The sequence below is a fragment of the Ranitomeya variabilis genome, chromosome 2 (genome assembly GCF_051348905.1).
Source record: "Ranitomeya variabilis isolate aRanVar5 chromosome 2, aRanVar5.hap1, whole genome shotgun sequence".
NCBI lineage: Eukaryota > Metazoa > Chordata > Amphibia > Anura > Dendrobatidae > Ranitomeya > Ranitomeya variabilis.
The window spans coordinates 1022777430-1022792334 of record NC_135233.1 but is presented as its reverse complement, the minus strand read 5'-3'; positions in this window follow the sequence as shown (position 1 = coordinate 1022792334).

The following is a 14905-nucleotide window of genomic DNA, read 5'->3' as shown; positions in this document are numbered from 1 at the left end:
AACACAGCCCACGTAGTATATAACACAGCCCACATAGTAAATAGCACAGATACATAGTATATTGCCCAGCCACGTAGTATATTGCCCAGCCACGTAGTATATTGCCCATCCACGTAGTATATAGCACAGCCACAAAGTATATAGCACAGTCACATAGTACATAGCACAGCCACATAGTATATAGCACAGACACACAGTGTAATGCCCAGCCACATAATATATTGCACAGCCACATAGTATATTGCCCAGCCACATAATATATTGCACAGCCACGTAGTATATTGCACAGCCACATAGTATATAGTACAGCCACGTAGTATATAGCACAGAGACATAGTATATTGCACAGCCACATAGTATATTGCACAGCCACGTAGTATATTGCAGGGCCACATAGTATATAGCACAGAGACGTAGTATATAACACTGCCCATGCAGTATATAACCAAGGCCACGTAGTATAGAGCACAGCGATGTAGTATATTGCCCAGCCACGTAATATATACCACAGCCACGTAGTATATAGCACAGCCCACATAGTATACAGCACAGAGATGTAGTATATAACACAGCCCATGCAGTATCTAACACAGCCCACGTAGTACATAGCAATGTGAGCATCATATCCGTTAAAAAAAGAATTGAAATAAAAAATTGTTATATACTCACCTTCCGTTGGCCCCCGGATCCAGCCCAGGCGTTTACCGATGCTCCTCGCGACGCTCCGGTCCCAAGAGTGCATTGGGGTCTCACGAGATGATGATGTAGCGGTCTCGCGAGACCACTACGTCATCATCTCGCGAGACTACAACGCAGGGACCCAAGCGTCGCAAGGAGCGGGAAAGGCCTGGGCTGTTTCCGAGAGCCGACAGAAGGTGAGTATATAATGATTTTTTATTTTTTTATTATTTTTACATTAGATCTTTTTACTATTGATGCTGCATAGGCAGCATCAATAGTAAAAAGTTGGTCACACAGGGTTAATAGCAGCGTTAACGGAGTGCGCTACACAGCGGCATAACGCGGTCCGTTAACGCTGCCATTAACCCTGTGTGAGCGCTGACTTGAGGGGAGTATGGAGCGGGCACTGACGGCAGGGGAGTAGGGAGCGGCTATTTCGCGTCCGGACTGTGCTCGTCGCTGATTGGTCATGGCTGTTTGCCCACGACCAATCAGCGACTTCGGATTTCCTTGACAGACAGACAGACAGAAAGACAGACAGAAAGACAGAAGTGACCCTTAGACAATTATATAGTAGATGGGGAAAAGGGGGTATACTTTGGCCTGTTAGCAGTAGTTTCCACATCATCTTCTTCAAACTCTGATATTACTGACTCGGGGGCGGGAGGAGGTGGCGGTAGTACGGGCACGAGAGGCATCTGCTGCGGAAGCGGGGCAGGAGGCTCTGTTACAGTTAGAGATTGTATTGCCTGATGGGCCGTTAGGCAGCTATCGAGGACAAATTTTATGGGGTTTTCCTGTATACACCTCTCTATTGCTGATACTATGACCATGGCGGTATCCTTCCTGGCATATTGAAAGATACCAGCAGAGATTAATGGTTTGGCCATTGGATGTTGAGGCCTCGTGCCGGGGGGGACAGAGGAGGCATACAGGATTGCGTTCTGGACAGCCTCAGTAAGTAGTTGTTGGGACCTAGGAATATTGGTAGGATTATATCATGGTCCCACTGCATGTATTACATACTGACACAGCAGCTGTCCTGCTCTGGTTGCTGCGACCTGTCCTGTTTCTACCTGGCCATACGTTTGTATATACAAATTAGATTCTTCCTGTATCATGGGTACGCCTTTCTGTGAAATTGTTACGGCCAGTCCTCCAGCAAGGTGGAGTTGATTATTTGTGGCATTTACTATGGCCCCAACATGCTGCTTCGTAAGATTCCCCCGTCCCTATCCTAAAGAGCACATCATGACGGTGGGATCCAGGAATAGCATTAGAATGCATTTCCTGGAAATCTTCTATCTCCTCTGTGTATCCTGTCTCTGACCGGGTGACTAAAGTAGGAGGGGTTGGATACTCATAACCACTAGCAATACTAGGCATAACAGGGACTGGTGCTGGCGGTAGATGATAATAAGTGCCGTCAGTGTTCCACGGAATTCCTCAGCATCTTTAAGCAAACCATTATCAGTTAACCTTCCCTTGTTCTTTCTGATACCTTTGTCCCATAACGTAGACTGTAGCCTCCCGCCCTTAGGAAAACCCATGATTGAGAATATTTTTCCTGCATTCCTGACAGATTTCTTTCCCCGTCTTTCCGACTAACAGTATCAGATCCATCACACAAATGCAAACTGTTCTTTTTCTTCCACGGAAACATGATTCTCCTTTAGAGCTAAATATCCTTACTTCAGTTGTGCATAGTACTGGAGCGGATGTACATTCTGTTCCACCGGGTCTATCCCCCTCTGGGATGCCCAAAATTCTTACGCGGTACTCAGTGAAAGGAGAAGGGCGTCTTAGACTATCCCTCCGGACACCTCTGGTTATATATATATATATATATATCTATATATTCCTGAGTTATGTATCCTACCCAATCTTCGATCACCTCACCGCGCCTGATTCTAACAGTGATTAGGATTTCAGGATATTTTGACTAAAAAGAGAATTACATCACTGGTCAATCCAGGGTGTCTGTCCCTTATGAGGTACGGTTCGAAAACTGGGCCCCCAACGGAACTACACCTCTATATGATTCCACCCAAGAATCACCCCACCATGGGGGACCTCAGATTCTCTTTGCAGCAACAAACACAGGAAAACTGCACCAAATGGTCAGTCTGAACAGTATAACTGCCAACTTACCGTGGTTGTCGTGGGGGATGATCAGTCCCAATTTCCAGTGCCTGTGTCCGGTCTGAGGGTCCTTTGTCTTGTTGTCCTCCGGGGGCAGAAGCGTTCCTATTTGGGGGCCCCACATTGGGCACCAAGCTGTTGGGGGAGGATCTGAAGTGTCACTTCATGGTTGACTCAGTGATTTTCAAATTGATCCACAGGGCGTTGCCGGCAACTGAGAATGACCAGATGGAGACCTGTCTCTGGGGGGATCAAAGGCGAATCCCTAATCCCATTTATTGTGTCGCACTTTTCATAATCTTAGCAAGTTATACTTCAACCAATAGTATAAAATCACACTTGCAACTGGAGCACCCCAGACGCAGGGCTGCGGGGTACTCGGTACCGGGCCTCTCTGTCTCGGTCCTGGGGTTGTCACGGTGGCTAGACCCGGTCCGTGACCCTGCTAAGGGGCGTCCAATGAAAGCTGTGATGGTGGTATGGGGTGCAAGTCGCGATGAATAACGAGGACACAGGATTGCAGTCTCTTTACCTCTTTACTGAAGGCTTCAGCGTCCGCAATCCAGAGCACTGCTAACAGGGCTGGCTGAGACCGGCCGGTCCGAAGGCACATTGTTATGACCCCAATGGCGAGGGTCTCAGAGGTACGTGGAAGTCTGCAGAATACAAAAATCCAGCTCATAGGGCAGTGGTAACTGGGTTGACCATATATCTACTCCTAACGCCAACACTAGAAGTAGCCGGGGATCATTCCTACGTTGATTCTAGATGACACGCTCCAGCCGGAGAATCTAGCTACCCCTAGTAGAGGAAAACAAAAGACCTTTCTTGCCTCCAGAGAAGGGGACCCCAAAGCTGGATAGAAGCCCCCCACAAATAATAACGGTGAGGTAAGAGGAAATGACAAACACAGAAATGAACCAGGTTTAGCACAGAGAGGCCCGCTTACTGATAGCAGAATAAAGAAAGGTAACTTATATGGTCAACAAAAACCCTATCAAAATCCACACTGGAAATTCAAGAACCCCCGAACCGTCTAACGGTCCGGGGGGAGAACACCAGCCCCCTAGAGCTTCCAGCAAAGGTCAGGATATAGATTTGGAACAAGCTGGACAAAAATACAAAACCAAAACAAATAGCAAAAAGCAAAAGGCAGACTTAGCTGATATAACTGGAACCAGGATCAGTAGACAAGAGCACAGCAGACTAGCTCTGATAACTACGTTGCCAGGCATTGAACTGAAGGTCTAGGGAGCTTATATAGCAACACCCCTAACTAACGACCCAGGTGCGGATAAAAGGAATGACAGAAAAACCAGAGTCAAAAAACTAGTAACCACTAGAGGGAGCAAAAAGCAAATTCACAACAGTACCCCCCCCTTAGTGAGGGGTCACCGAACCCTCACCACGACCACCAGGGCGATCAGGATGAGCGGCATGAAAGGCACGAACTAAATCGGCCGCATGAACATCAGAGGCGACCACCCAGGAATTATCCTCCTGACCATAGCCCTTCCACTTGACCAGGTACTGAAGCCTCCGCCTGGAGAGGCGAGAATCCAAGATCTTCTCCACCACGTACTCCAACTCGCCCTCAACCAACACCGGAGCAGGAGGCTCAGCAGAAGGAACTACAGGCACAATGTACCGCCGCAACAAGGACCTATGAAATACATTGTGAATAGCAAACGACACAGGAAGATCCAGACGAAAAGATACAGGATTAAGGATTTCCAATATCTTGTAAGGCCCAATAAAACGAGGTTTAAATTTGGGAGAGGAGACCTTCATAGGAACAAAGCGGGAAGAAAGCCATACCAAATCCCCAACGCGTAGTCGGGGACCCACACCGCGGCGGCGGTTGGCAAAGCGCTGAGCCCTCTCCTGTGACAACTTCAAGTTGTCCACCACATGATTCCAGATCCGCTGCAACCTATCTACCACAGAATCCACCCCAGGACAGTCAGAAGGCTCCACATGACCCGAAGAAAAGCGAGGATGGAAACCAGAGTTGCAGAAAAAAGGCGAAACCAAGGTGGCGGAACTAGCCCGATTATTAAGGGCAAACTCAGCCAACGGCAAGAATGTCACCCAATCGTCCTGATCAGCAGAGACAAAACACCTCAAATAAGCCTCCAAAGTCTGATTGGTTCGCTCCGTCTGTCCATTAGTCTGAGGATGGAAAGCAGACGAAAACGACAAATCAATGCCCATCCTACTACAAAAGGATCGCCAGAACCTAGAAACGAACTGGGATCCTCTGTCTGACACAATATTCTCAGGGATGCCGTGCAAACGAACCACGTTCTGGAAAAACACAGGAACCAGATCGGAAGAGGAAGGCAGCTTAGGCAAAGGAACCAAATGGACCATCTTGGAGAAGCGATCACATATCACCCAGATAACGGACATGCCCTGAGATAGCGGAAGATCAGAAATGAAATCCATGGAGATATGTGTCCAAGGTCTCTTCGGGACAGGCAAGGGCAAGAGCAAACCGCTGGCACGAGAACAGCAAGGCTTAGCTCGAGCACAAGTCCCACAGGACTGCACAAATGACCGCACATCCCTTGACAAGGAAGGCCACCAAAAGGACCTGGCCACCAGATCTCTGGTGCCAAAAATTCCCGGGTGACCTGCCAACACCGAGGAATGAACCTCGGAAATGACTCTGCTGGTCCATTTATCCGGGACAAACAGTCTGTCAGGTGGACAAGACTCAGGCCTATCAGCCTGAAATCTCTGCAACACACGTCGCAGATCCGGAGAAATAGCTGACAAGATAACTCCATCTTTAACAATACCAACAGGATCAGCGACTCCAGGAGCATCAGGCACAAAGCTCCTAGAAAGAGCATCGGCCTTCACATTCTTTGAACCTGGTAAATACGAGACAACAAAATCAAAGCGGGAGAAAAACAATGACCAGCGGGCCTGTCTCGGATTAAGGCGTTTAGCAGACTCGAGATACATCAGATTTTTGTGATCAGTCAAGACCACCACACGATGCTTAGCACCCTCGAGCCAATGACGCCACTCCTCAAATGCCCATTTCATGGCCAACAACTCCCGATTGCCCACATCATAATTTCGCTCGGCAGGCGAAAACTTCCTGGAGAAAAAGGCACAAGGTTTCATAACAGAGCAACCAGGGCCTCTCTGCGACAAAACGGCCCCTGCTCCAATCTCTGAAGCATCCACCTCAACCTGAAAGGGAAGTGAGACATCGGGCTGGCACAAAACAGGCGCCGAAGTAAACCGGCGCTTCAACTCCTGGAAAGCCTCCACGGCAGCAGGAGCCCAGTTAGCTACATCGGAGCCCTTCTTGGTCATATCCGTCAACGGTTTCACAATGCTAGAAAAATTAGCGATAAAACGACGGTAGAAGTTAGCGAAACCCAAGAACTTCTGAAGACTCTTAACCGACGAGGGCTGAGTCCAATCAAGAATAGCTCGGACCTTGACTGGGTCCATCTCCACAGCAGAAGGGGAAAAAATGAACCCCAAAAAGGGAACCTTCTGTACACCAAAGAGACACTTTGAGCCCTTGACAAACAAAGAATTTTCACGCAAAATTTTAAAGACCAACCTGACCTGCTCCACATGCGAATCCCAATCATCAGAAAAAAACAAAATATCATCCAGATAAACAATCAAAAATTTATCCAGATACTTCCGGAAAATGTCATGCATAAAGGACTGAAAAACTGAAGGCGCATTGGAGAGCCCAAAAGGCATCACCAAGTACTCAAAATGACCTTCGGGCGTATTGAATGCGGTTTTCCATTCATCACCTTGCTTAATGCGCACAAGGTTGTACGCACCACGAAGGTCTATCTTGGTGAACCACTTGGCACCTTTAATCCGGGCAAACAAGTCAGACAACAGCGGTAAAGGATACTGAAATTTGACAGTGATCTTATTTAAAAGCCGATAATCAATACAAGGTCTCAAAGATCCGTCCTTTTTTGCCACAAAAAAGAATCCCGCACCAAGGGGGGAAGAAGACGGACGAATATGTCCTTTCTCCAGAGACTCCCTGATATATGAACGCATAGCGGTATGTTCAGGTACCGACAGATTAAACAGTCTTCCCTTAGGAAACTTACTGCCTGGGATCAAATCTATAGCACAGTCACAGTCCCTATGAGGAGGCAGTGCACTGGACTCAGACTCACTGAAGACATCCTGATAATCAGACAAATACTCCGGAACTTCCGAAGGCGTAGAAGAAGCAATAGACACAGGCAGGGAATCCCCATGAATACCACGACAGCCCCAACTTGAGACTGACATAGCCTTCCAGTCCAGGACTGGATTATGGGTCTGTAACCATGGCAGCCCTAAAACAACCAAATCATGCATTTTATGTAAAACCAGGAAACGTATCACCTCGCGGTGTTCAGGAGTCATGCACATGATAACCTGTGTCCAATACTGCGGTTTATTTGCTGCCAATGGCGTAGCATCAATACCCCTAAGAGGAATAGGATTTTCTAATGGTTCAAGAGTAAAACCACAGTGCTTAGCAAATGACAGATCCATAAGACTCAGGGCAGCACCTGAATCTACAAACGCCATGACAGGATAAGACGACAGTGAGCAAATCAAAGTTACAGACAGAATAAATTTAGGTTGCAAATTACCAACGGTGACAGGACTAACAACCTTAGCTATACGTTTAGAGCATGCTGAGATAACATGTGTAGAATCACCACAGTAGTAGCACAAGCCATTCCGGCGTCTATGAATTTTCCGCTCATTTCTAGTCAGGATTCTATCACATTGCATTAAATCAGGTGTCTGTTCAGACAACACCATGAGGGAATTTGCGGTTTTTCTATCACATTGCACCGAATTAGGTGTCTGTTCAGACAACACCATGAGGGAATTTGCGGTTTTGCGCTCCCGCAACCGCCGGTCAATTTGAATAGCCAGTGCCATAGTATCATTGAGACCTGTGGGAATGGGAAAACCCACCATAACATTCTTAATGGCTTCAGATAGGCCATTTCTAAAATTAGCGGCCAGTGCACACTCGTTCCAATGTGTCAGCACGGACCATTTCCGAAATTTTTGGCAATACACTTCAGCCTCGTCCTGCCCCTGAGACATAGCCAGCAAGGCCTTTTCTGCCTGAATCTCAAGATTGGGTTCCTCATAAAGTAAACCGAGCGCCAGAAAAAACGCATCAATATCAGCCAATGCCGGATCTCCTGGCGCCAGCGAAAAAGCCCAATCCTGAGGGTCGCCCCGTAAGAACGAAATAACTATTTTTACTTGCTGAGCAGAGTCTCCAGATGAACAGGGTCTCAGGGACAAAAACAATTTACAATTATTCACGAAATTCCTAAACTTAAACCTGTCTCCGGAAAACAGTTCAGGAATCGGTATTTTAGGTTCTGACCTAGGATTTCTGATTACATAGTCTTGTATGCCCTGCACACGAGTAGCCAGCTGGTCCACACTTGTAATCAAGGTCTGGACATTCATGTCTGCAGCAAGCATAGCCACTCTGAGGTAAAGGGGAAGAAGAAAGAAAAAAAAAAAAACTCAGAATCTTCTTTCTTATAATCCCTCTTCTGCAACGCATTAAACATTTAATACTGGCCTGGCAAACTGTTATGACCCCAATGGCGAGGGTCTCAGAGGTACGTGGAAGTCTGCAGAATACAAAAATCCAGCTCATAGGGCAGTGGTAACTGGGTTGACCATATATCTACTCCTAACGCCAACACTAGAAGTAGCCGGGGATCATTCCTACGTTGATTCTAGATGACACGCTCCAGCCGGAGAATCTAGCTACCCCTAGTAGAGGAAAACAAAAGACCTTTCTTGCCTCCAGAGAAGGGGACCCCAAAGCTGGATAGAAGCCCCCCACAAATAATAACGGTGAGGTAAGAGGAAATGACAAACACAGAAATGAACCAGGTTTAGCACAGAGAGGCCCGCTTACTGATAGCAGAATAAAGAAAGGTAACTTATATGGTCAACAAAAACCCTATCAAAATCCACACTGGAAATTCAAGAACCCCCGAACCGTCTAACGGTCCGGGGGGAGAACACCAGCCCCCCTAGAGCTTCCAGCAAAGGTCAGGATATAGATTTGGAACAAGCTGGACAAAAATACAAAACCAAAACAAATAGCAAAAAGCAAAAGGCAGACTTAGCTGATATAACTGGAACCAGGATCAGTAGACAAGAGCACAGCAGACTAGCTCTGATAACTACGTTGCCAGGCATTGAACTGAAGGTCTAGGGAGCTTATATAGCAACACCCCTAACTAACGACCCAGGTGCGGATAAAAGGAATGACAGAAAAACCAGAGTCAAAAAACTAGTAACCACTAGAGGGAGCAAAAAGCAAATTCACAACAGCACATCCAGAGTGCCCTTTGCAGGTGGAAATCAGTGCCTACCTTCTAGCGCCTGTATGTTGTAGTACCTCCCTGCTGAGCACCACGGGATAGTCCTCACAACTGTTGTGTCTATTTCTGATGTTCTTTCTCACAACTCTCGTTTCTGTTCTGATGTTCTTTCTCCGTCCCCCAGATGATTTGGCTAGGACGCACCCATATGACGGGTAGGCCTGGAGTTCTTCCGGGACCCTAGAGTCGCCCCTCTCCCACAATTGCCTCCTATGTCTGCTTAGGTGATTTAGGTGAGACAGCCAACCTAAAGTCAACTGCCCTGCCACTGTTTGAAGTAATGCTTGGAGCCCAATACATCCTCGGCGTTCCGGCCACCGGCTACGCGCCTCAGTAGGATGTTGCCACGATCTTAAGGCACGACTCCTACTGGTTCTATTCTCCTTTGTGCTGTGATCTCGTTTCTCACTTCTCCACAATAAACCTCGCTTCTTATCCTTTCTTAAGATACCGCCGCAATCAGGTGCAGGCGCGGTTCCGTAACGATCTGTCCTTTTCGCTAAGCCTCTGTCAGGATCCCACCCCTGACAGGGACCCCCCTGAATCTTCCCCTGCAACACCCTCTGCCACAGGATGTTGCCTGGATCATACCCAGTCAGCTTCTCCCTAACTTCCTATCCAACCCCCAGTTTTACCAGATTGTGAGGAGTGGCCTAATACATAGAACCCTTTGCTCCCCCTGGAGGCCAGAGTGTGAAGTGTAATGTGTGACTGTGATACCTGGTCAGGTGAACTCCTTAAGTGCCATCAGACGTACCATCACTCCCCTTAGTGGCGGAGGGTCAGTACTGCAACAACCAGGACTCTGGGGCGCTGCACAACACTTGACCTATAAAAATACAGAAAAACCGGAAACTACATATATGGCCGTGTCTACGTGGCATAGGAAAAAAACATAACGGCTTGTGCGTCAAGGTCTCGTAGAACAATGCACCCTCAGTCTCATATCTTGTTCAGGTGTAATAGAGTGGAGGGTTGCGTATGTCACCACGGAACAGACAGACCAACTGTTGAGGGGAATTTATTAACAGGAGTAGATTCTCCTCGCAGGGAGTAAACAGGGGGTTAATAGAGGTAAATCAATAGTAAACAGTTAAACGGAAACGAAAGGGTTAACGAGTGTTCTGGTAACTTATCAGTCCAGGGAGGTCCTGACTGAAGGGTCCTTATTCCAATGTGGGTACAGTCACCAGCAGCACTTGAAGAGTCTGAAGTCTTTCCTGTCTTCTGAGAACTGGAGACTCCTGGAGACTCCAGGGTTAAACTTTTGCAGCCTGTTCTTCTCAAAGTGAAACTGGAACCAGGAAATAGCAGTCTCTGTCGCTGCTGCAGGAGCCTCTGTGCACCAGGCTGACAGTCTCTCTGTAGTAACGCTGTCACACACACACTGGGCAATTACTTATCACACTCAGGGATCTTTGCTTGTCACTGCAGTCACCAGGGCTGCACAGTCACTGTCTCTGATTCAGGAGGCTTCCAAATCTACACCCCCACATCCAGCCTTCACTCTGGTGGGTATCTCAGCCTCAGTGCCCTCACAGGGAGCACTACTTTTAGGGGAGCACGGCGCTGCAGCCTGCCCTCTCTTTGGCGCGCTGCCTTCTCTCTGCTCTCCCGCTCTTTTCTGACCACACCTCTCTCTTCCCAGCAGTCACCTCGTCCCCTCTGTCCAGGGCAGATAGTCTTCCCCCCAACAACCCAGCTGTCTGACTATGTGGTTCCAGGCAAGGAGCAGGGAAAGCAACCTCCTTACATTCCCCCTCTCTTAAAGCTCGCCATTCCACGGGCGAGGTCTCTTCGTGCTTCTCTTTGTTCTTCTGAGGGGAGTCAGATACTGGCAATCCTTGCATCTCCTTCTGCCTTTCTTCTTGCACATACTCCCAAACTAAATGGTTTAGGAGCTGTTCATCAGTCAGGTTGAGATATTCTTTCTCTGCTTCATCAACAACTGCTGTCCTCTTCTTATTTTTCTTCTTCTTCTTAGCCTTGCCCGTAGCAGGTGTTTGCGTAGGGGCTTCTCATTGGCTCGGACCTTGAAAACGAGTGTCGCAGGAACACTTGGCACTTTCTCTCCTTCTTCGGGAACTCGTGCTGGGCAAGGTAGTAAAGCACTTCGGTGGTCTTCTTGAGTGAACGTCACTTTCTTTCCTCCGGACTGAGTCTCACCAACAAAACCTTCAGACCCAGGCTGTAGATCCACCAGGTTCGCCTTTACGTGTTGGGACAGCGCAGTCATTTCACCAGAGATGCTTGACACCTTCTCCACCTCTCCTTGGCGTCCGACATTGGGGTACTGTCTTGTCCTAGGTGGAACTCTTCTCTTCCTGCCGTACCATTCCCTCCAGGGGCGACGTTCCCTCCAGTTAGCAGGACCCTCAGAGGGGTGAGCAGATCTCTGCCACCGCTCTTCTCGGGTAGGGCAATTTCTGGACATGTGTCCCACCTTTCTGCACGACCAGCACTCACGTCTGTGTCGGTCTGGAGGGCGCTTCAGTCTGGATCGTCAACCTCGGCGGGGGACATCTCTCATCTGCGGTTGCTCCTCACCCCAGGATACGGAGTTACACTCTGGGGCCACCACCGAAGCCTTCTTCATTTTGCGCACCTCTCCTCTATCTCTTTCTGGCGGCTTCCGCACGTTACCTCGGGGTATGCCGCTGGTCCCCAAAACGGCAGTAAGGGCTTTCCCCAGACTCTCAATCTCCTCCCAGATTCTTCTTATCTTCAGCTGGGAATCTCGGGTCCACATCGCCTCCTCTTCATTGTGACTGGGTGCTCCGCAGTTGTAGCATCTAGGCAGTCGTCTTCGCCGAGCGGCACTAGTCTCACTTTGGGCGGCGGTCTCTCTTTCTCGCACTGGAGGGCTGTACTCTGCAGCAGGGATCTTCTTATATTCAGCCACCTCCTCAGGGACTCGCTTAACCTCCGTCTTCAAGTCTTCTACCCATTGAGGGGCTGTTACCTCTCTGCTCCATACCTTTCTCACTGGCCCTACCACCCTTTGCTCTTGCTCGCGCGTGCGTGCCTCACTTCCGACCTCAGAGAAAGTCATATCTAGCTTTACGCGCATGCGCTCTCGCAGGGCCTGTTTCATCAACACATCTCGCAAGCCTGTCACCAGTTGGTCTCGCAGCACGTCAACTGACCCCACACCTACGCCGTCCTTCCGTATAATGACAGTATGAAGCTCCTGCAGTGCGTTCATATATTGCGTCACGGTCTCCCCCTCTCTTTGTACCCGGCGGAACAGTCGCATGCGCAGCTCCCCTACGTCAGTGGGGTCCCCATGCGTCTCCTCAAGTATACGTAATACTTTGTCCAGGGTATCTCTCGCCTGGGGGGTCTGAGCATAACAGAGTCCCGTGCATCCCCCTCTAGGGCCATCACAGCTATTTCCGCCTGCAGAGCCGGTGTCATAGGATGCATCCGCATCATCCCTCGGATGCGCTCCGTCCAACCCAACAACATGACATTACTCCCTGAAAATCTTGGTAGGTTAGCTAACATGGCTCCCAGGGAGATGCTAGACCTGGGACCTCCCTCAACTGCTTGGTCTGCCCCTTCCATGCTACCGTGTGACATCCTGCCGACTACGCCAAGTGTAATAGAGTGGAGGGTTGGGTATGTCACCACGGAACAGACAGACCAACTGTTGAGGGGAATTTATTAACAGGAGTAGATTCTCCTCGCAGGGAGTAAACAGGGGGTTAATAGAGGTAAATCAATAGTAAACAGTTAAACGGAAACGAAAGGGTTAACGAGTGTTCTTGTAACTTATCAGTCCAGGGAGGTCCTGACTGAAGGGTCCTTATTCCAATGTGGGTACAGTCACCAGCAGCACTTGAAGAGTCTGAAGTCTTTCCTGTCTTCTGAGAACTGGAGACTCCTGGAGACTCCGGGGTTAAACTTTTGCAGCCTGTTCTTCTCAGTGAAACTGGAACCAGGAAATAGCGTCTCCGTCGCTGCTGCAGGAGCCTCTGTGCACCAGGCTGACAGTCTCTCTGTAGTAACGATGTCACACACACACTGGGCAGTTACTTATCACACTCAGGGATCTTTGCTTGTCACTGCGGTCACCAGGGCTGCACAGTCACTGTCTCTGATTCAGGAGGCTTCCAAATCTACACCCCCACATCCAGCCTTCACTCTGGTGGGTATCTCAGCCTCAGTGCCCTCACGGGGAGCACTACTTTTAGGGGAGCACGGCGCTGCAGCCTGCCCTCTCTTTGGCGCGCTGCCTTCTCTCTGCTCTCCCGCTCTTTTCTGACCACACCTCTCTCTTCCCAGCAGTCACCTCGTCCCCTCTGTCCAGGGCAGAAAGTCTTCCCCCCAACAACCCAGCTGTCTGACTATGTGGTTCCAGGCATGGAGCAGGGAAAGCAACCTCCTTACACAGGCTGGAACAATCAAGATCTTATAACAGCTATGAACTTTAGCCTAGTAACAGAATTTATCTCATAAACAGCAAGATGGAGTCAAAAAGCACAAAATGAAGCCTGCTTTAATTTTGATCTTAGTTTAACCCTTTAAAATCCTAAAGGATCACTTTGTGCTCCACTGCATTGTGCCTCTAAAAGGCAATGCTTTAAAGGCATTTGAAGGTAATGCAACTGTCTACATGAGCCTGTTAGGCTCAACTGGTGAGGTGGATCTTCAAAGCCCAATGTCCAGGTGGTAGCAGAAGTACTGGAGACTGAAGATGGATAGGAGACTGGGAAACAGCAGAGATCCTGGAGACCATAGGAGGACAGAAGACCGGAAGCAGGTAGTAGAGGTCCTGGAGGCTGCAGGCACACAGGACATCGGAGCACTAGAAGTCTTAATACCAAGACACAGGTGTCTGTCTTGGTAGCCTTTAGATGATTACATGGGATCATGTCAGGCCATCTGCAAAGCCCAACGTGGAGCACAACAGAGTTCAGCGAACCAGGTTGAGGGGAGCAAATCCTGGATCTGGGATGGGTGTGTAATAGATCTCTTAGTCTAGAAAAATAGGATTTCTGTCATTTGCAGACATTTCAAAAATTGGCCTTATGGTAAAATCCAGTTAATCCAATGCTCACATCATGCTTATAACCTACCTTAGAGTTATACAGAAAAACCTGACCAGCACCTCCTAAGTGTGAATAGGTGCAAGCTATAGCGACTGCAAAATATATATATAGTGTCAATGGAAATAACAACTTACAACCGCACTGTCCCTCAGCAAGATGTACATACAAAAAAAGCGAAGGTTCTTAGCGCATAAATTGGCCAATTCATGTGTGCCCTGTTGTGAATTCTGTTTTTGAGCTCCCTCTGGTGGTTACTGGTGGTACTGGTTGACTTTTGTCTTGCACCTGTTTCCATCTGGAAACTGGGAGTTTCCTATTTAGTCTGGCTTCTCAGTCATTCTAGTGCCGGCAATCAATGTTACCAGAGCACCTCTGTTGCTTGCTACCTGCTCCAAGTCTGCAATTCAGCTAAGTTGGATCTTTGGCATTTTTTGTGTTTGTTTGTCCAGCATGCATTTATATTTCCTTTGCTGCTGGAAGCTCTAGTGATCTGAAATTACTACTCCGGTGTCATGAGTTGATAACGGAGTTAAAGTAATTTCAGGATGGCTGTTTAGGGTTTTGAGGTGACCGCGAAGTCCTCTTTTGTATTTTCTGCTA